This window comes from Dendrobates tinctorius, unplaced genomic scaffold (assembly GCF_039654945.1).
Source record: "Dendrobates tinctorius isolate UK_male_01 unplaced genomic scaffold, ASM3965494v1 ptg000163l, whole genome shotgun sequence".
NCBI classification, from domain to species: Eukaryota; Metazoa; Chordata; class Amphibia; order Anura; family Dendrobatidae; genus Dendrobates; species Dendrobates tinctorius.
In genome coordinates this window covers 17,265,934-17,288,674 of record NW_027361830.1, presented here as the reverse complement: position 1 = coordinate 17,288,674, position 22,741 = coordinate 17,265,934, and positions in this window count along the sequence as shown.

Below are 22,741 nucleotides of genomic sequence, written 5' to 3'. Positions count from 1 at the left end.
TATATTAGGCAGGCTCTCATTACTGCAGAAATTTCAAACATCTGGATGCTAAATGTGGTTTAGGCACACTGGGTCTCCGAAGGGAAAGGGGCATTTGGATTTGGGAGAGCAGAATTTGATGAATTTATTTTGGGGTGCTAGGAGCCATAGTGCTTTTTCAAAGCCTTTGCTCTTCCAGTAACGTAGATGCTCCCTACATTTTCAATGACAGATGGTGGACCTGAGTGGGGTAGTTGGAACTTGTTAATTTTGTGGATTAATTTGAAGATTTTATTGGGAACATTATACATAATGTTTGAGATACCAGATTTATATGGATTTTTATGTTTGGCTGTTGTCACACACTAAAAAAACGCTTTTTATTGCAAAAAATAGTTTTTGCATCTCCTTATTTAGATAGGTATAAATTTTCCATGTTTCTGATGGCTTGTTTTTTGTGGGACAACTTGACATTTTTATTGATTCCATTTTCGATCACAACATTTTTTGATCACTTTCTATTCCGATTATTGTAAGGCAGCATGAACAAAAACCAGCAATTCAGGAATTGTTTATTGGGGTTTTCTTTTATGCCATTCGATGTGTGGTAATATTGATAAGGCAGCTTTACTATTCAGGTCAGTACGATTACAGCAATACCAACATTTATATAGAGTTTTTTTATGTTTTGGCACTTTTATACAAAAACTATTTTATAGAAAAAATAATTATTTTGTATCGCTTCATTCTGAGACCTCTAACTTTTTTTTTTTTTCCCACTGATGGAGCTGTACGGGAGATTGTTTTTTCATGACAAGATGACATTTTCAACAATACAATTTTAGTTTACATTTGTCTTTTTGATCGCGTTTTAGTCTACTTTTAGTTTAGCATCATTTTTTACCCCGATTTTTAATTTTTTTAACAGTTTACACTAAAGGGGTTAACTAGTGGGCCAGTTTTATGGGGCAGGTTGTCCAGTAAGATGCAGCGATACCAAAAATATGTATTTTTTTGCACAAAAATAAAAATTTCTTAGTGCAATATATATATATATATATATATATATATATATATTATATTCTGATTTTTTTAAAAAAATTTTTACATTTTTTTAAACTTTATTACTTTGTCTCACCATGGGACTTTCACTTTCAGAAGCCTGATTATTGTTATAATCCATTGCAATGCAGGTGGATTGCAATGTATTATAACTGTTTCAGTTCTGCACTGACACAAGCCTTTTAGTTCATGCTCTGATGGGATTGTCATGGCCTGGTGACCCAAATGTCGTCATGATGATAGGTTACCATGGCAACGATCGGGCCTCCGCAATGACGTTGTGGAGGCGCCGATTGGAGTGCAAAGTGGGCTCCACATCTCTGCATGCCTGCTAAATGATATGATTGCAAGCAATCACATTATTTTGGGGGTAAAAGTGCCTGGAGTGGTGTAGCCTTGTGGGCACTGCTCCTGCACTGAGTGCCAAGTGTCAGCTGTTGAAATCAGCTGACACCCGGTGGCGATCATGCACATACAGATTCTGTGCCTGCAAAAATGCCTGAATGTACCCAGTACATCCAAGGTTGGTAAGTACTAGCTAACCAAGATATACTGAGTATGTCCAAGGTCATGAAGAGGTTGATATTTCTAATATTGTCCTTGTAGACTGCTTCATCATTGAAAGAAAAGTCCTATTCATAGCTACATACTGTCCTTTTTCTAGTAAAATCACTGTCACCTGCATTCAGTGTAGGAATAGCTGGTGGAGGAGGGATAGTGTGTCATCCGACCTCTCCACCTGTGGAAGTACTTTTTTCAAGACTGCTGTGTTTTGCCTAGTAGAGTGGCAAATGAATGCTTGGCAGCAGCCATCTTGTTGACACTTGAAGGTTAAAGAATACAAATTTTCTGTACCGCTGTCTTTTCTAGTAGTGTGGCAAATAAATTATTGGCATTGGCCATCTCACTGCCATTTATTGGCCAAAAAGTAATTTTTCAGGACCTGTGTGTGTTTTCTAGTAGTCTGGGAAATAAATACCGTATTTTTCGCTTTATAAGACGCTCCGGATTATAAGACGCACCCCAAATTTTGAGGAGAAAAATAGGAAAAAAACTTTATTTTTAATAAAATGGTGGTGCATCTTATAATCCATGCGTCTTATTGCTTTCCAGGGGTGGTGATGGAGGAGGCCGGAGTGGAACATTGCTGCTGGGATGAGGGGGTGTTTTGATGTGCAGCGTGCCGCTGCCGGTGTCTGTTACTGCCGCCGCCCTCTGTCCCCTGATGCTTGCCACCACTGCCACGCTCTGTCCCCCGGTGCCTGCTTGCCACCACCGCCGCACTCTGTCCCCCAGTGCTTGCCACCACCGCCACGCTGTCCCCCGGTGCCTGCTTGCCACCACCGCCGCGCTCTCCCCCGGTTCTTACCGCCACCACCGCGCTCTGTCCCCCCGGTGTTTGCCGCCATCACGGGTTCTGTCCCGTTCTGAGGGTACTTGCCGCGGCACTCTGTGCCCTGATGCTGCCGCTGCGCTGTCCGCCACCGCCGCGCTCCTGTCCCCCGGTGGTTTCTTCCGCCCCACCGCCGCCGCCGCGCTCTGTCCCGTTCAGCGTGGGGGGTCTCTGTCGCTCCATGCCTGCTTTCTTCCTGGAAAATGGCCGCCGCGCATGCGCAGACGGACATCTCGGCACTGAAATCTCGGGAGATGAGATTTCAGCGCTGAAATCTCATCTCCCGAGATTTCAGTGCCGAGATGTCCGTCTGCGCATGCGCGGCGGCCATTTTCCAGGAAGAAAGCAGGCATGGAGCGACAGAGACCCCCCACGCTGAACGGGACAGAGCGCGGCGGCGGCGGTGGGGCGGAAGAAACCACCGGGGGACAGGAGCGCGGCGGTGGCGGACAGCGCAGCGGCAGCATCAGGGCACAGAGTGCCGCGGCAAGTACCCTCAGTGGCAGCACAAATGTATATCCTCTTTGTAAGACGCACCCCCTTTTTCCCCTCAATTTTGGGGGAAAAAAAGTGCGTCTTACAAAGCGGAAAATACGGTAATTACTATCAACCAGCTCATTTCCATTCATAGGCCAAAGAAATATTTTTCCAGGACTGTTGTGTGTTTTCTAGTAGTGTGACAAACAAGTAATTACCATCAGCCTAGTAATGATCGAGCATGCTTGGATAAGATGTTATCCGAGAACATTCATTTCCTCAGCCATTTCATTGCCATTTTTAAGTCAAAGAAATAATTTTTTTGTACCTCTGTATTTTCTAGTAGTGTGGCAAATAAATAATTGGCATCAAACCTCTCCTTGCTTTTTATAGGCCAAAGAAATAATGTTTCTGGACCGGTGTGTGTTTTCTAGTGGTGCAGCAAATAAATAATTGGCATCAGCCAATTCATTGCCATTAGTAGGCTAAATAAATAATTTTTCTGTATTGCTGTCTTTTCTAGTAGCAGGGCAAATAGATAATTGGCATTGGCATCTTGTTGCCATTTATAGGCCAAACAAATAATTTTTCAGGACCAGTGTGTGTTTTCTACTAGTGATGCAAATAGATAAATCTACATTTCCGCTATCTCTTTGTGAGTAGTGCTTCAAACAACACTTACAAAAATGATGAGAGCATCAAGTAAGGGACGTGGACATGAACGTGGTACTGCTGATGTAGCTGCTGATGGTGATGGTGTAGATATTTTACATAGAGGATGTGGTTGTTCTGTAACTGCAACTTGATCAAATATGACACATTCCTCTAGTGCTCGTACTCAGCAGGATATTAAAAAGTCCACCTGCATTTTTCGATGCCTGTTGGAGGGATTGCCTGCCAGTCACTGTATTGCTGTAGCAATCTTGCTTGTGGCATTACTATGATTGTCTGGCCGCTTTACCTCATTATAAAAGGACCAGCATCGACATGCTTGACACACTGACACCATTGCACAGCTCAGAGACAGTTGTGATTGAAGAGAGTAGTTTTCCTGTCCTTTGTGCACAGTTTTAGGAATCAGAGTAATAAAGTGGTGATACTTTTCTGAACCATCATACTAAAAGTTCTTCTTAGGGCTAATTTTGTGCTTTGCTATTTCTATGCTATCTACACAATTGGTCAAAATTGTTGGTACCACTCGTTTAATGACAGAAAAACCCACAATGGTCACAGAAATAACTCAAATCTGACAAAAGTAATAATAAATAAAAAATCTATGAAAATGAATAAATGAAAGTCAGACATTGCTTTTCAACCATGCTTCCACAGAATTTAAAAAAAAATAAAACTCATGAAATAGGCCTAGACAGAAATGACATTACTCCTGAAAATAATGTGACAAAAGGGACATGTTAATCAAGGTGTGTCCACTAATTAGCATCACAGGTGTCTACAATCTTGAAATGAGTGAGTGGGCCTGTATATAGGGCTACGGATACTCTCTGTGCTGTTTGGTGACATGGTGTGTATCACACTCAACGTGGACCAGAGGAAGTGAAGGAAAGAGTTGTGTCAGGAGATTAGAAAGAAAATTATAATTATATAACATGTTAAAGGTAAATGTTATAAGGCTATATTCATGCAGTTTGATGTTTCTGTGACTACAGTTGCACATATTATTCAGAAACTTACGATCCATGGAACTGTAGCCAACCTCCCTGGATGTGGCGACAGGAGGAAAATTGATGACAAATCAAAGAGATGGATAATACAAATGGTAACAAAAGAGCCCAGAAAATTTCTAAACAAATTAAAGGTGAACTTCAAGTTCAAGAGACATCAGTGTCAGATCGCACCATCTGTCATTGTAATAGCCAAAGTGAACTTCATGGGAGACGACAAAGGAGGACACCATTGTTGAAAAAAAATCATAAAAAAGCCAGACTGGAATTTGCCAAACTACATGTTGACAAGTCACAAAGCTTCTGGGAGAATGTCCTATGTGCAGATGAGACAAAAATGGAACTTTTTGGCAAGGCACATCAGCTCTTTGTTCACAAACAGAAAAATGAAGCACAGCAAGAAAATAACACTATGAAATATGGAGGAGGCTCTGTTATGTTCTGGGGCTGCTTTGCTTCATCTGGCACAGGGTGTCTAGAACCAGTGCAAGGTCCAATGAAATCTCAAGACTATCAAGGGATTATAGAGAGAAATGTGCTGCCCAGTGTCAGAAAGCTTGGTCTCAGTCGCAGGTCATGTGTCTTGCAACAGGATAATGACCTAAAAACACGTAGCTGAAAACACCCAAGAATGGCTAAAATGAAAATATTGGACTATTCTGAAGTGGCCTTCTATAAGCTCTGACCTAAATCTTATTGAGCATCTTTGGAAAGAGCTGAAACATGCCATCTGGAAAAAGCAACCTTCAAACACGAGACAACTGGAGCAGTTTGCTCTTGAGGAGTGGGCCAAATTACCTGTCGAGAGGTGCAGAAGTCTCATTGACAGTTACAGGAATCGTTTGATTGCAGTGATGGCCTCAAAGGGTTGTGCACCAAAATATTAAGCTAAGGATATCATCATTTCTGTCCAGGCCTGTTTTATAAGTTTTATTTTAAAAAAAAAATTCTGTGGAAGAAGGATTGAAAAACAATGTCTGACTTTCATTTGTTCATTTTCATAGATATTTTTATTTATTATTACTTTTGTCAGATTCAAGTTATTTCTGTGACCATTGTGGGTTTTTCTGTCATTAACCCCTTCACCCCCAAGGGTGGTTTGCACGTTCATGACCGGGCCAATTTTTACAATTCTGACCACTGTACCTTTATGAGGTCATAACTCTGGAACGCTTCCATGGATCCCGGTGATTCTGACATTGTTTTCTCATGACATATTGTACTTCATGTTAGTGGTAAAATTTCATTCAAATAACTTGCGTTTATTTGTAAAAAAATGGAAATTTGGCAAAAATTTTGAAAATTTCGCAATTTTCCAACTTTGAATTTTTATGCCCTTAAATCACAGAGATACGGCACACAAAAAACTTGATAACTAACATTTCCCACATGTTTACTTTACATCAGCACAATTTTGGAACCAAAATTTTTTTTTGTTAGGAAGTTATAAGGGTTAAAAGTTGACCAGCGATTTCTCATTTTTACAACACCATTTTATTTTTAGGACCACATCACATTTGAAGCCACTTTGAGGGGTCTATATGATAGGAAATACCCAAAAGTGACACCATTCTAAAAACTGAACCCCTTTAGGTGCTCAAAACCACATTCAAGAAGTTTATTAACCCATTAGGTGCGTCACAGGAATTTTTTTGAATATTTAAAAAGAAATGAACATCTAACTTTTTTTCACAAAAAAAATACTTCAGGTTCAATTTTTTTTATTTTACCAAGGGTAACAGGAGAAATTGGACTGCAAAAGTTATTGTGCAATTTGTCCTGAGTACGCTGATACCTGATTTGTGGGGGGAACAACTGTTTCGGCGCATGGCAGAGCTCAGAATGGAAGGAGCGCCGTTTGACTTTTTCAATGCAAAATTGGCTGGAATTCAGATCGGACGCCATGTCACGTTTGGAGAGTCCCTGATGTACCTAAACAGTGGAAACCCCCTACAAGTGACCCCATTTTGGAAACTAGACCCCCCAAGGAACTTATCTAGATATGTGGTGAGAACTTTGAACCCACAAGGGCTTTACAGAAGTTTATAACGTACAGCGGTACAATTAAAAAATCATATTTTTTCCACAAAAATGATCTTTTCACCCCAATTTTTATTTTCCCAAGGGTAACAGGACCCTAAAAGTTATTGCGCAATTTGTCCTGAGTATGCTGATACCCCACATGTGGGGATAAACCACTATTTGGGCGCATGGCAGAGCTCGGAAGGGAAGCAGCGCCATTTGACGTTTTTGGCTGGAATTGAGATCGGACATCATGTCGCGATTGGAAAACCCCTGATGTACCTAAACAGTGGAAACCCCCCACAAATGACACCATTTTGGAAACTAGACCCCCTAAGGAACTTACCTAGATGTGTGGTGAGAACTTTGAACCCCCCAGTGCTTCACAGAAGTTTATAACGCCCGGGCGTGAAAATAAAAAATTAGTATTTTTTCCACAAACATGATCTTTTAGTCACCATTTTTTTTATTTTCCCAAGGGTAACAGGAGAAATTGGACCCCAAAAGTTGTTGTCCAATTTGTCCTGAGTATGCTGATACCCCATATGTGGGAGAAAACTACTGTATGGGCACACGTCGGGGCTCGGAAGGGAAAATTGATAAAGCGGTTTTATTCTTCGGGTCAGTACGGTTACAGCGATACCTCATTTAGGTCGTTTTTTTATGTTTTGTCGGTTTTATGCAATGAAAACTATTTTATATGAAAAATAATTATTTTTGCATCGCTTTATTCTGCGAGCTATAACTTTTTTATTTTTTCGCTGATGATGCTGTGTGGCAGCTCGTTTTTTGCGGGACAAGATGACGTTTTCAGCGGTACCATGGATATTTATATGCGTCTTTTTGATCGCGCGTTATTACACTTTTTGTTTGGCTGTATGATAATAAATCATTATTTTTTGCTTCGTTTTTTTATTTTTATTTTTTAAGGGGTTCGCTAAAGGGGTTAACTATAGGGCAGGTCATTACGGATGCGGCGATACCTAATATGTGTACTTTTATTGTTTTTTTCTATTATTTTCAAAAAATGAATTTATTGGGGAATATTTTTTTTTTTTTTTACTAATTTATTTGGCGATTTTTTAAAAATTATTTTTACACTTTATTTTAATTTTTTTTTAACTTTATTACATAGTCCCAGGTGGGACATCACTGTCCTGTGACAGATCGCTGATCTGTCACATCACAGATCACTGTGACAGATCAGCGATCTGTCACAGGCAGTGCCGAAGGCTTCCTCATGCCTGCGCTTTGCAGGCACTGAGGAAGCCAGCTTCCTGCAGGCCCCCGAAGGCCCCCGTCGCCATCTTGGATTCGGGGGCCTGGAGGAAAGGAACCCCCCGCAGCAGCGCTGCACATTGCGCTGCCGTGGGGGGCTCAGGGAAGCACGGAGGGAGCCCCCTCCCTGCCGATGCTTCCCTTTAACTCCCGGTACACCACGATCATGTTTGATCTCGGTGTGCAAGGGGTTAACATTGTGCCGGGTGTCAGCTGTGATAATCAGCTGACACCCGGCCGCGATCAGCGGCGCTCACCACGTGGGCGCCGCTGATCGCGGTAGATGTACTATCCCGTCCACGGTCATACGGGCCCAGGTACCGTGGACGGGATAGTACGTCGGATGTCAGGAAGGGGTTAAGCGAAATTACCAACAATTTTGACCATGTGTGTATTCTGCATTTAGCATAGAAACAAATGCTGGTGCAGGCAGGGTGGCTGAATATATAGCCTCTAAATAGGGTGTAGAAGTTTGCAATCCTTAGCTGAATTTGTAGCTGTTGCAGGAGTTCTTGTGAAAAAATTGATTATATTGTCAGCAATACATGCTTTCTGTGAAATTACCGTGGTTTGAAATAATTAAAAAAAATGCTTGGCTTGCTACAGGTGTAGTATAGCAATGGTACATCCAACCTTTAAATTGATATCAGCAACTTGGATTAAGATATAACCTTTATTCGCATTTACATAAAAAAATCCATCATAAAAAAGTGCAAGGTGCTCAAAAAACAGACAACACAAAAAAGCTGGAGAAATTTCACCAGCTTTTTTGTGTTGTCTGTTTTTTGTGCACCTTGGACTTTTTTATGATTGATGTTTTTATGTAAATACAAATAAAGGTTATATCTTAATCCAAGTTGCTTGCTACAGGTGACAGAATTTTTTGTACCAAAAATTGAGTATTGTCATTCATACAGTTTAACCTGCTTTGTGTGAAAATGAGGTAGTTTCAAATTATAAAAAAAAAACTGCTTTGCCTGCTAAAGATTACCAAATGTTTTTCTTCCAAAAGTTGACTATTGTTATCCATAATATTTAACCTGCTTTGTGTGAAATTACGGAGGTTTGAAATTTATAGAAAACTTTAAGCTTGCTACAGGTGACCAATTTATTTTTATATGAAAAACATTAAGTTTCACTTAACCAAGGAAATTTGGTTTTCCAGAAGCCTAGTAATTAGAAAATGCATAAGGTGTGCTGTAAGGGGTGGGGAAGTTGATGTGCTAATGATGGTACATGTAGATACCAAGGCTGTAGGGTAGATGCAACTGTGCCTGTTGCTGGAGCAGAAGCAACATGCCTATCCACGACACATAACATCATGTTCCATTTTGCAGAGATGCATGGAACACCAATTCTGAAGTTACACCAATGCAAGCAGCTGGTCAGTTGGATAGCAGATAATGCTTCCATCATGCTTGCCAGCACCACCCAGTCTTCCACACGGTCCAGTCTCAGCAGCCAAGAGTCTGGATCATGAAATCCACCCTTGATCCTGCCATGTTGAGTCCCAGGAGATCAATGATCTAACACTTGGATATTCCGAGTAGCTATTTATATCATCATTTCTTGATTGTGATTTCTCGCCTTGCATGCTCCAAGAGTGCAATGACCGCCAAGATTCCCGCATTGTAAACAGTACAGATAACTAGGTAGTCACCCTGCTGGATCCCAGCTACAGGGACAACAAACTATCAATACTTCCATCACTTCTGCAGGACCGCAAAATGCGTGAATACAAGCAGATGCTTATAGATGAACTACTGATTGTTTTCCCTCCTGACAGTGGGGTCTCAGTGGAAAAACAAGGCAGAGGCAGAAAGGAAGATGCCAATGCAGCTGGAGTACTGCCAGTACATTGAAAGGCAGAGTCAGCATGGCCAAAATGTTGTAAAACCTTACGAGCGCAACACTACATAAAGTATAACCATGTAACAGAGTTCGTATTAGCAGGAGCCAGCATTACAACATGATTGAAGAGCACATGTCCACAGGTCTCCACATACTAACTGATAGGTCTGCCACATTTAACTTCTGGGTCTGTAAATTGAGCACATGGCCTGAGCTTGCCCATTATGTCTTGAAGGTGTTGATCTGCACTGCGGCATGTGTCATGTCGGAACTTGTGTTTAGCACGGCATGGGGTATGATCACATACAGGCACATCTGCCTGCCCATATCCAACATGGGGAACCTAATATTCCTTAAGATGAACCCACAGGACTTGGCCATACCTTTGGATGACTAGACAAGTATAGCAGCTACACCAAGCTATTCATTTCATTTGAGTGCATGTTCCACAAATAAAAAACCCAAACAGCGACAGCTCTGGCAAAAATTAAGAGACCACTTTCAAATGTTCAGTTTCTCTGATTTTTCTCTTTACAGGTATATTTTTGAGTAAAATGTAAATTGTTATTTTAGTCTAAAAACTTCTGACAAGATACCTCAAAATTTCCAAGCAATAAATTTTGTTTTTTTTCTGAAAAGGAGAAATGGTAAAAATTTAAAAAACAGTGCTTTCAGACCTCAAATAATGCAAAGAAAACAAGTTCATAATAATTTAGAAACAACATTACTAATGTTTTAACTCAGGAAGAGTTCAGAAATCAATATTTTGTGAAATAACCATGATTTTTAATCATAGCTTTCATGCGTCTTGGCATACTTGCCACCAGTCTTTCACACTGCTTCTGGTGCAGAAATTTAAGCAGTTCTTCTTTGTTTGATGGCTTGTGACTATCCATCATTCTCTTGATCACATTCCAAGGTTCAGGTCTGGAGAATGGGCTGCCCATGACAAGGTTTTGATGTGGTGGTCTCTTAATTTTTTCCAGAGCTGTATGTTGGCTACCTCCTCCACTTTCATCCCTTCCACCACTTGGACCTATGCATCATAGTTCTAGATAGTTATTTTTAGTTTTGTTAAATCTAGAATGTTAGTTCCATAAAAAAAATACAAAAATAATAAAACAAAAAATGTTGGATTACTCCTCCCTTGCCTTTTCCAACCATACTGCCATTTCCACCTCTTCCTTCACTTGGACCTATTCCTCATGGTTCCAGTTTGCTAGTTTTAGTTTTTATTTTTGCTCTGCATAGTACAGGAAAAGGATGCAGCTGTAGTGAGGGAAAGCATTAGAATTTGCATTTGCTCAGTTTTCCGAAAACACAAAAACACTCTCTATGTGTATTCTGCACCCGAGTCTGCATAACCCAAAAATTTTATAATCTTAGACTGTGTCAATCGAAGTGATTTGCATCTAAACATAATTTTCTACTTCTATGCAATGACAGTATATCTGTGATAGTACTGTATCAAAATCTGCAGTATTTATTTTTTAACCTATATCTGTGTGATTACTGTGCCAAAAGCTGCTGTGTGTATTCTTTAAACCATATCTGTGGGATTACTGTGCCATAACCCGCTGTATATATTCTGTAACCCATATCTGTAACCCATATCTGAAAAGGGCCTCTGGTACCAAAGAAATTACTAGGAGCAGGGACGTAGTGGCTCTGAACAAGCAAGTCATTAAGATTTTTCCATCTCTGAGGTGTCATGGAAGGGGAACGGTCCAGAAAAGTCACCAGGGTTAGATACGTGCCCAAGACTGACCAGTGCCTGTTTAATATGGCATGCATATTATGCCACTCATGATTATGAGTCGAGATAAACCGAATTGGTCCACCATCCTCAGCATTCCTATTTCTCTTGGTAGAATGTAATAAACTGCCGCGTGGAGGGTGTCTAGCCCTGTCATAGCTCACTTTTTTTTCTCAAGTAACTTGAGCCACATGGCCATTAACTTTTTGCAGGGTGGCATTACATTTTTGGGCTTTCACTTTTTATGCATGATGTTTGCATACATATGAGGATATTATTTCCATCTTGGATGGACAATGGGTTGTCCGGGTGTGTGTTCATCTGCATTGCATTGGCACTTCAATATGACCTTGTGCACTTTTCGTATGATATTTAATAATAAAAATTATTGATATTTTTGTAATCATCGTTTGGCTCCCTTTCTTCTCTGGTGTTTACAGATGGTAGGAGCTGATGTGGCTTTTGCCGTGGGTGAACAAATTGTTTTGATATCACCCACTGGCAATTTAGCGATCTACATGGGATTTCTGTTGATATTAACTGCTGTGTATAGTAGCAGTATCACTTATATAATGTATATACAGCAGTATCACCTAAATAATGTACATAGATTGGTGTATATACATTATATAGGTGATACTGTGACTGCTGTATATATGTTATACAAGCAAACGAAAGATGGCCTAGCTATTAGTGGCACTTCCACAATTAAACATATACCTACAAACATACGGTACGGAAGCAAATGCCAAGTATTTTTTTTATATAGATAAATCTTTATTGAAAAAGAAATTACATAAAATTTAAAATTTCAATGGGAAACACAAGTTAAAAAACGGATCTGCAAACACAGGGGTAGCTATATCTAAAGTATATGGTATGTAAAAAATGAGCAAAAAAGTACTTCCCTTATGTGAAATTAACCCATATTTATTAGATCAAGAAAAGGAGTTAGACTCTCTCAGGATATATATTTGCACAGTTAGTGCTTGTGAGAGTCAACATACAAAAACCATATACAAGAAAAAAGAGATTTTCTGATAGTAGTGAGTAGAGTTGAGCGATACCGTCCGATACTTCAAAGTATCGTATCGGATGGTATCGGCCGATCTTTAAAAAAAGTATCGGTATCGCCGATTCCGATACCGGAAGTCCCATTCAAGTCTATGGGACTTCCGGTATCGGAATAAGAAAAACCCTTTCCTGCCCTTGTACAGCCTCTCTGGGGTCTGTACGGGCCTTTCGGGGGGCTGTGCCGGCCTGCCAGGGGGTCTGTGCAGGCTCCGGTGGTCTGTGCCGGCCTGCCGGTGGTCTGTGCAGGCTCCGGGGGGCTGTGCCGGCCTGCCGGGGGGCTGTGCCGGCCTGCCGGGGGGCTGTGCAGGCTCCGGGGGGCTGTGCCGGCCTGCCGGGGGGCTGTGCAGGCTCCGGGGGGCTGTGCCGGCCTGCCGGGGGGCTGTGCCGGCCTGCCGGGGGCTGTGCCGGCCTGCCGGTGGTCTGTGCAGGCTCCGGGGGTCTGTGCAGGCATCGTCCGATGGGACTACAAGTCCCATCGGGCGATGCCTGCTACCATGACAGTGATTGACACATTAGCCAATGATGGGACAGTAGTAGTCCCATCATCCGGCTAATGTGTTAAATGTAAAAAAAAAAAATAAAAAATAAAAAAATTACATGCTACATACATACAACATGCATACTACATACATGCTACATTCATACTACATACTACATACATGCTACATTCATACTACATAAATACTACATGCAACATACATACTACATATATACTACATGCATGCTACATACATACTGCATGCTACATACATACCACATATATACTACATACATACTACATGCATGCTACATGCTACATACATACTACATATATACTACATGCATGCTACATACATACTACATACATACTACATATATACTACATACATACTACATACATACTACATGCATGCTACATGCATGCTACATACATACCACATACATAACACATATATACTACATGCATGCTACATACATACTACATGCTACATACATACCATATACATACTACATGCATGCTACATACATACTACATGCATGCTACATACATACTACATGCTACATACATACTACATATATACTACATGCATGCTACATACATACTACATGCTACATACATACTACATATATACTACATGCATGCTACATACTACATGCTACATACATACTACATATATACTACATGCATGCTACATACATACTACATGCATGCTACATACATACTACATGCTACATACATACCACATACATACTACATATATACTACATGCATGCTACATACATACTGCATGCTACATGCATGCTACATACATACTACATACATACTACATGCTACATACATACCACATATATACTACATACATACAATACATTCATACAATACATACATAGACATACAGTACATATAACATAGAGTAACATACTTACCAATACTTGTCACATTGTTCCCCGAAGCCATTGTCTTTTCCGGAATAAATATTAACATAACAAACCACAAAAATACTCACCCACGATCCGAAGCAGTCCACGAGTGTGTCCCACGACGATCTTGGGTAGAGAACTGCAGCATCAGCTGTTGCTGCCGTTCTCTACGGGCTGCAGGAATCCAATGACGGAAGGTAGGTATCCTTCCGCACTGTATTCCTCCGCCACTTAAAAAAAAAAAAGTCCCTAGTCTCACTTTATGCCATTGCTGTGTGGGAATTTCCCACGCAGCAATGGCATAAAGTGAGACTAGGGACTTTTTTTTTTTAAGTGGCAGAGGAATACAGTGCGGAAGGATACCTACCTTCCGTCATTGGATTCCTGCAGCCCGTAGAGAACGGCAGCATCATCTGATGCTGCCGTTCTCTACCCAAGATCGTCGTGGGACACACTCGTGGACTGCTTCGGATCGTGGGTGAGTATTTTTGTGGTTTGTTATGTTAATATTTATTCCGGAAAAGACAATGGCTTCGGGGAACAATGTGACAAGTATTGGTAAGTATGTTACTCTATGTTATATGTACTGTATGTCTATGTATGTATTGTATGAATGTATTGTATGTATGTAGTATATATGTGGTATGTATGTAGCATGTAGTATGTATGTAGTATGTATGTAGCATGCATGTAGCATGTAGTATGTATGTAGCATGCATGTAGTATATATGTAGTATGTATGTAGCATGCATGTAGTATATATGTAGTATGTATGTAGCATGTATGTAGTATGTATGTGGTATGTATGTAGCATGTAGTATGTATGTAGCATGCATGTAGTATATATGTAGTATGTATGTAGCATGTAGTATGTATGTAGTATGTATGTAGTATGTATGTGGCATGTAGTATGTATGTAGCATGCATGTAGTATGTATGTAGCATGCATGTAGTATGTATGTAGTATGTATGTAGTATGTAGCATGTATGTAGTATGTATGTGGTATGTATGTAGCATGTAGTATGTATGTAGCATGCATGTAGTATATATGTAGTATGTAGTATGTATGTAGTATGTATGTGGTATGTATGTAGCATGTAGTATGCATGTAGTATGTATGTAGCATGCATGTAGTATGTATGTAGCATGCATGTAGTATGTATGTAGTATGTATGTAGTATGTATGTAGCATGCAGTATGTATGTAGCATGTATGTAGTATGTATGTAGTATATATGTAGTATGTATGTAGTATATATGTAGTATGTATGTAGCATGTAGTATGTATGTAGCATGCATGTAGTATGTATGTAGCATGTAGTATGTATGTAGCATGCATGTAGTATGTAGCATGCATGTAGTATGTATGTAGTATATATGTAGTATGTATGTAGCATGTAGTATGTATGTAGCATGCATGTAGTATGTATGTAGTATTTTTTTTTTTTTTTTTTTTTAACATTTAACACATTAGCCGGATGATGGGACTACTACTGTCCCATCATTGGCTAATGTGTCAATCACTGTCATGGTAGCAGGCATCGCCCGATGGGACTTGTAGTCCCATCGGACGATGCTTGCACAGACCCCCGGACATCAGCACAGCCCCCCGGCAGGCCGGCACAGCCCCCCGGCAGGCCGGTACAGACCCCCACAGGGTGCACAGACCACCGGCAGGCCGGCACAGCCCCCCGGCAGGCCGGTACAGACCCCCACAGGGTGCACAGACCACCGGCAGGCCGGCACAGCCCCCCGGCAGGCCGGTACAGACCCCCACAGGGTGCACAGACCACCGGCAGGCCGGCACAGCCCCCCGGCAGGCTGGTACAGACCCCGGGCAGTCCACACAGCCCCCCGGCAGGCCGGCACAGCCCCCCGGCAGGCCGGCAGAGACCCCCGGAAGGCCCGAAATGACGGCGCATCATGATGCGCACACACCGCGCATCATGATGACGTCAGTCTGTCAATCAACTTTGAACTTCCGATTCCAATGCCGAATTCCGATATTGAAAAAATATCGAAAGTCGGTATCGGAATTCCGATACAGCAAGTATTGGCCGATACCCGATACTTGCGGTATCGGAATGCTCAACACTAGTAGTGAGTCCAAGTATTATTAGACCAATTTAATTATTTAGGCCAGATTAAATTTTTAGGGCCTAATAGCAGTCATTGGAAGTCCAAAGATTGCTATATGTTGAACAGCAGTTAGTATATATCCAAATGGACACGAACTGAGTGCAATAATGCAGAGGTCTAATTTAGAGAGGACACCAGTGACACAAGCAGAGACTGCAGCTCCACGCACTAGTGACACAAGCAGCAGAGTGTGTAGCCCCCCACACTAGTGACACAAGCAGCAGAGTGTGTAGCCCCCCCACACTAGTGACACAAGCAGCAGAGTGTGCAGCCCCTGCACAAGTGACACAAGCAGCATAGTGTGCAGCCCCTGCACAAGTGACACAAGCAGCATAGTGTGCAGCCCCCCTACTGACACAAGCAGCATAGTGTGCAGCCTCCCTGCACTAGTGACACAAGCAGCAGAGCCTACAGGCCCCCGCACTTGTGACACAAGCAGCAGAGCGTGCAGCCCCCCGCACTAGTGACACAAGCAGCAGAGTGGGCAGCCGAACACTAGTGACATAAGCAGCAGAGCCTGCATCCCCCCGCACTAGTGACATAAGCAGCAGAGCGTGCAACCCCTCGCACTACTGACACGAGCAGCAAAGTGTGCAGCCCCCTGCAATAGTCACACAAGCAGCAGAGTGTGCAGCCCAACACTAGTGACATAAGCAGCATAGCCTGCATCCCCCCGCACTAGTGACACAAGCAGCAGAGCATGCAGCCCGCAGCACTAGTGACACAAGCAGCAGAATGCAGCCCGCCTGCACAAGTGAGACAAGCAGCAGAGTGTGCAGCCCCCTGTTCTAGTGACACAAGCAGCAGAGTGTGCAGCCCCCCGAACAAGTGACACAAGCAGCAGAATATACATTCCCCACACTACACTGGCCCCATCAGCAGAGCCTTCAGCCACCCCCCACACTACACTGGCCCCATCAGCAGAGCCTGCAGCTCCCAGTACTACACTGGCCACATCAGCAGAGCCTTCAGCCACCCCCCACACTACACTGGCCCCATCAGCAGAGCCTGCAGCTCCCAGTACTACACTGGCCACATCATCAGAGCCTGCAGCTCCCAAACTACACTGGCCTCATCAGCAGAGCCTGTAGCCCCCCACACTACACTGGCCCCATCAGTAGAGCCTGCTTTAAGTGTCGAGTTTCCCCCACTGCACAGGGGGAATCTCAAGCCATGTTCTCTGCGGTTTCCCATTCTTCTGCGGCCGCAAAGGTTCCTGCTCAGCAATGACGTCAGTCCTAACGTCTTGCCCAGGCTAATGCTAGGCATCTGGCTGCTCCTCCAGGCACAGCTATAGCACCATGCATGAGTCAGCATCGAGCAGACGCTCCTGGGACTAAGTCCTGCTTTTCTCCATCTGAGCATGCCCGTGAGATGACTGCTCATTGGTGGTCAGAGGGCACATGCTCAGGTACTCAAGCAGCTCGGACTGGGCCATCAGGAAGGTCCCATAAGGCTGCACCTATAAAAGGATCCCACAGCAGCACGGCCGTGCGGTAGTATAGATCATGTGGAGTGAGAGTTGTATGCACGTATGAATGTCTCTAGTGAATGATTCATTATGAAACCCCTACCCTTGGTACGCATGTGTTGTATAGCCTTGCCTGTCAGTGCCCAGGCTGAGGTGTAGGTAGGAGGTCGAGTCAAAGACCGGCTTCAGAGCCAAGTGGTGGCTTTGTCTATACGCCACAGTGCACTTGGCCGACACTCCACGGTAGCCAGTGTCTATTAATGGCATCCGCAGGTGTGACTCCACGCGCTTAGTAGGTCTAGAGGGACTCTGACCCCGTATCCTTGGGGCTGAGTTCCATGACCACATACTGAGCGCTCCCTTTGCTGAGCTCTGTGAGCTTCAACAGGCTCCGGCATTTATATTCCACGGTAGTGTGACTCTGTGAGGAAACAGAGTTCGCCTCTGTACACACCGGATGACATTAACCTGCATTTGTTCTTCTTTTATACCGCCAAATAGGACCCGCCATTACTGAGCAGAAGGTTTCCATCTCTGCACAGTGGACCCCGGGGAGCGAACACATCTCATTATCATCTTTATTATATGGTGTGTTCCGCCAGCCTAACAGCCTGCAGCCCTCACACTACACTGGCCCCATCAGCAGAGCTTGCAGTCCCCACACTACACTGGCCCCATCAGCAGAGTCTGCATCCCCCCACACTACACTGGCCCCATCAGCAGAGCCTTCAGCCCCCCACACTACACTGGCCCCATCAGCAGAACCTGCAGCCCCCACAGTACACTGGCCCCATCAGCAGAGCCAGCAGCCCCCTACACTACACTGGCCTCATCAGCAGAGCCTGCAGCATTACAAGAAACAAAGAAAGACTACAAGGAGGCAGAGCTGCTATTACCATGTTACAGTGACGCCTACTTCCTCCACATCTGACAGGTCAGACTAATACAGGGGCCACCGCGGCCGCTCTGCACATTAGGAGGGCTGCCGTGCGGCCTTACTATTGAGGCTGCCTATGCAGCATCAGAAGTAAAAAGATTTAATGTTAAAAATAATAAAAAAATAAAAAATCGGGTTATATTCACCTTCTGACGTCCTGTGCAGTGTCCCCAGGCCTCCGCGATGCTCCGACAGGTCCCGTTCCCAGTGTTGCATTGCGGTAATGACCTTTGATGACGTTGTGGTCTCGCTAGAAAGCTACAACATCGAGAGACCACTACAGCATTGTGAGACGCAACATCAGCAAATGTCATCGCAATGCATTACTGGGAACGGGAGCTGCCGCATGTATCGCTGAAGCCTTGGGATGCTGCGCGGGACGTCTGAAGGTGAATATAACCCGATTTTTTAATTTTAATTCTATTTTTTAAGGGGATATGGTACCCAGAGCCCGGAGGACAGTCTCCTCTCCTCCGGACCGTGGGTACCATCCACAAATGTTCTGCTTACTTTTCGCATGGTGGGCACAGCCACATGCGGAAAGTAAGTAGAACAATGCAATCCTATCTGGGCGGAATCGCCGCGATTTCGCCAATTAATGAGCATGCTGTGGACTTTTCCACGATGCAATTCCACCACGGGAAAATCCACAGCATTAGCACAGCATTGTGGAATCCCATAGGCTTGCATGGGATGCTTTTTTTTTGCATTTTTGCGGCAAAGTCGCGCTGTAAAAACCGCCGCGAAAAAACCTGAACGTGTGAACGCAGCCTAAAAGTTTGCGCTACTACCCAAATTGTGCTTTGTTTTGTTGCATGTTCACTGAACCATTCATCTAGTTTACGTCTCATTGTCAGCACGGAATTGTAATGGTATTACCACTGGGAGACAATGTTGTCAGTATTGTCTATTTATTTATTTTACTCTTTTATATAGCGCCATTAATTCCACAGCGCTTTAAAGACATTATTGGCACTGTCCCTGATGGGGCTTACAATCTAGATTCCCTATCAGTATGTCTTTGGAATGTGGGAGGAAAATGGAGTACCTGGAGGAAACCCACGCAAGCAAGGGGAGGACAAACAAACTCCTTGCAGATGTTGTCCTTGTTGAGATTTCAAATTTCAAGTTCAACCTAGGACCCCAGTGCTGCAAGGCTGTAGTGCTATTCAATGAGCCACCGTGCTGCCCTACATCAAATAGTTTTAATGACAGCTTCCCTGCAACAACACATTGCAAATGATTTGCCAACTGGCATTGATTTTAATACGGAATCTACCTACCTAATTTCTAGTAGGTTTGTAGGTCATCATTTACTTTAACAAATGCAGAAGGATTCCCTTGTAATAGGAGCTATTTATTTAAAATTGATTTGCTTTATTTGATTTTAAATAATGCAAAATTAATAATTTATCATTATATAGCAGAAAATGGCATATTTCTTACATATATACTTGTTGAGTATATTCATTATGTTCGTATATATTTTAAATGTTGCTGTTTCATATAAAAAGGCATGTTACTGGCCTAGTTTCCGAGTAATTTAGAGATCAAGACCTCTCTTGTAAGGATACCCCATGAGATCAGCATTTAGACACCTGGAAGCTGTTTGCAGTGACACTCTCCAACTGTGATGTTAATGAGATGTACAAGAGCTCTGCTGAGAAGAGTGATAATTGCAGGGTGAAGAGTAGATTTCTTCCTGGACCTCCTCTTAAGCTTGTCTTGTCCTTTAAGGCTCAATATTTTGTAATGCTAATTACCAATTTTAATTAAACATTTCTTCGGAAAAATGCCTTCCATTATCAAGTCAACCAAACAGAAAATATAACTAACTGAAATGTTTTCTTTTCCAACCTTTCATAGAATTAACATTTTCATTATTTCTGCATTCTGTGCAAGAATCCTGTTTAAGAGTCTGTGACACTAGAGGATGTTTTCGGTGGATGTTCCCCAAGAGTCACCTTAGACTCCTCCGCAGAGTTCATAAAAGTCCCACTCCGGTTTATTCTAAGTAGGGGGCATGATTACATTTAGCAAACGGTTTTATTATTCTTCAACTGTAAAGGTTGATGGCGAGGACGCCTGGTAGGAAAGTACACTTTTGTATGCGTGACCAGATTTTAACCTGCGTCTCTTGAGAAAGTATTTAAAAAAAAAAAAACACAGAGAAGAAAAAACATTTTACAAAGGGCTAAAATTGCAAATAGCTACAAATGGTACATATTGGAATCAATAAAAAGTATTAATGATGACATTTATCCCATATTAATAGAAACCATGGCTAATTTTATTCTAAAATGTTTCCATGATTTATCATTATAATTAAAGAAACATTTGTAACATATTCTATGTATACAGGCCGTGATGACTGCATTAAATTACCAGGGATTACCCTGTACAATGGTTGCCCTTACATTTACAATATTTACAATACTACTAATCCCGATGCTCACTAGAGTTTTTACAAGGGAAAAGCGAAGACAATTTGATACTGAAGAAATATAAAATAAATTTTAAGAACATGTTTCCATATGTTAAAATGAGGAACACAGTATATTTAGCATTATTTAAAATCATTTAAGAATTTAAATTATCAACTGATCAAGCTGCTTATCAATGGCAAATTTAAGATAAATATGTTAGCGAGTTGTCTTTGGGTTTAAGAACTTAGTCTGGCAGAAACACAATTTCTAAAATGTTGTGAAAAATAAATACATGAACAAGCAACAGTTATTCAGCTATTAAATTCCTCATCACTACAATGCCACATTTCCCGTACAGTCTTTGCTTATTTTTCTGCACTGTGATATTAAATGCATCCACTTGACTAATAGCCAGTCATTGACCTCAGCTATGATCAGAAATGAGTGAATTTATTTGAGTAGAATTCATTTCAAGCGGAATATAGGAATGTAGAAAAAATCCACATTCTTGAAAATATTGATTTTTGGAAATTGGCTTAGAGCAGATTCAATGAAATAGTGGCCAGCTGGCCACCATTTTGCTAAACCGTAGACGGCTATCAAAAGTTAACAAAAACAAACTTTTGCTCACCTCACCACTCACCTTTCTGCCCTGTACACTGCTTGCTGCCTGCAATCCAGTTCTCAGATGCGCCTCATCTTTTGCCTGTTGCGAGCTACATTTCCTATCCTACATACTCTAGGTCAAGACTTCTGGCCACAACCAGGCCTTGGAGGTCACATTGCATTGGATTTTGTGACAGCAATATACATGTGTGGTGACTTCCGAGGCCAAGTTAAGATGAAAGCCACTGTTTAGAGTGAAAGTCCTAAAGTTGCAAAAGCAGAAAGAAGAAGACTGAATTTCGAGCAGCACTGCTCTCTACTTGATGTTTGGTCCTTATGGCCTCATCTTTCTGTGTTCATAGCTCCAGTCTGATCACTAGACCTCTGAGTTCACTGTGTGCTGCCCATGTGTGACATCATGACATGTGACACGCAGTGACCTTCACGTCATGGTTTTGGCTGGAAGTTCTGGCCTAGAGTCAAAAGGCTAGGAGATCTTGCTTTCATTGGGGAAAAGATGAGCCACACTTAGGACTGGACAGGAAGTAGAGCGCATTGTAGAGCCAGACAGGTGAACAGTGAGTTAAATTAAATTTGGGGTGTTTTTTGTCTGTTTACATCTAACATCTATTATACAAATCAATTTTCACAGAAACATGTCTAATTCGATTGATTTGAGTTTTGTAGAATCTGCTCATCTCTAGATGGGATGCTAGTATACACAGCACAAGACTATTGGCTGCAGTTGTCAGATGGATCTGTAGCACTCTATATCTGCAGATTAATGTTATCTTTTAGTTTAATAGAATTTAAATTCCCAAACTGTGAATGTTTTAAACAAAAATATATGGTTTACAAATTATCCTAACTACTAACTAGCAACACTATGAAGACTGAAAGAAATTGACAGAAAATATGCAAATACCAAGAGATGTCAAGAAGGGATGTCAAAAGATATGGAGGCTTTTTTTTAACTTATTATGTACGATTCTGAGAATATGACAGATTCTGTAAGGATAGCATGCAAAGTTGATATAACAAAAAAATGTACATAACCCACACATACGTTATCCAGGACATATGACAGAATAGAAAATAGCTAAAGTGATTATGAAAAAAGGAATGAATGATAAATATATATGTTACTGTATATCACATTCTTGGTTACATGACATCTTTTTAAACAA